The 1286-nt window shown below is 32.2% G+C and overlaps 1 protein-coding gene across 1 annotated transcript in view; it reads left to right on the top strand.

The window, feature by feature from the left end:
* LOC106464916 (MICAL-like protein 1) overlaps window positions 1-1286 on the top strand; it is a gene marked incomplete at its 3' end in the record, with an annotated part of 51324 nt that overhangs the window by 4449 nt on the left and 45589 nt on the right. The gene's annotated exons all lie outside the window — the stretch shown is intronic.

Below are 1286 nucleotides of genomic sequence, written 5' to 3'. Positions count from 1 at the left end.
ATATATATATATATATATAGTGAAGTTAGACTACCTGATTGTTAGTTTAGCCGTAAGGGGCGATATTTTAAAGTGAGATTCGCAGTATAGCAGACCAGTTGACCAGTTTTTCCTGCCAGAAGACAACGTGAGACTGAAGATGACACACGAATGTGTCGAAACTAGTTTCTCTAATATCAGACTTCTGACAGTTTGTTCCGTTTACTGTGGTTTTTCACAACTCGCTATACACGATATTATGTTAATTTATTATTTTTACAACACTCGTTTTTCATAATAGAAAAGTAAAATATACGGGGAACTATAATAACAATTAATACGATTAATTGTAATATTGATCTTTGTGTGTGTGTGTGTGTGTGTGTGTGGCGCGCGCGCGCGTGCGACTCGTATACTATTAGAGACTTATAATTAACAAATTAACAAAGTTGTGGAGTCACAAACAGTGTGATGCATACATAGTTTAAATAAATATACTTAAAAAGTAAGTAATCTCAGAGCTAAACAATCTTACTGTACAGGCCAACGTCGTCGTGACAAGGCTAGGTTTTTCACAATCCGGAATTTCATTCTAAGGATCACCAACTGATACAAATGTAGATGATTCTTTAAGCCAATAGCAAGACAGATATATAAACAGTTGTCAGATAATTCTGTTTAGGTTTGAGTTAGTATCAACGTTTTATAATATTCGTTAGCGAGTAGCGAGACATGGTGACTACATAAATAGCTACCAGGTGGTTCTTTTAGGTTGAAAAATATCACTTTGATGTTTATATATAATATTATTTATTCAACCTGTTCTTTGCGCTTCTTACACTTGAGTAAGCCTCTTGCTTTGTATCCATGTGATTCGCTCTGCTGCTTTTATTGCTCTAGTTGTTGTTTTCTTTATAAATTACTTTGTACTCGCTTCGTTTCATTACTCCTCACGCGCAGGGTGAAAAAGGACATCGCGTTGTTGCCCATCCATCGTATTTTCCAAAGGCGTTTATCAACTAATAACGATAATAAATATTATTTATATGTGGTTTCGTAATATTATCATTTTAAAGAGTCAGGTTCTTTTTTTTTAATCAAACGTTGTTAGAAAACACAAATTATCGAAAAAAAAAGTATATATATATATATATATAAAGACTTTATAAATAACCACGAAATTAGATATTATTTACAATCCTCGAGCTTGTATTTAAGACGTAAAGGGAGTAAGTAATCGATAAACAGATATTATTTTGAAATATAAATATTCTTTAATAGAATATTGTAATTAACTCAAATGTGTC

This window comes from Limulus polyphemus, unplaced genomic scaffold (assembly GCF_000517525.1).
Source record: "Limulus polyphemus unplaced genomic scaffold, Limulus_polyphemus-2.1.2 Scaffold1781, whole genome shotgun sequence".
Lineage (NCBI taxonomy): Eukaryota > Metazoa > Arthropoda > Merostomata > Xiphosura > Limulidae > Limulus > Limulus polyphemus.
This window is presented reverse-complemented; position numbering and strand designations above follow the sequence as displayed.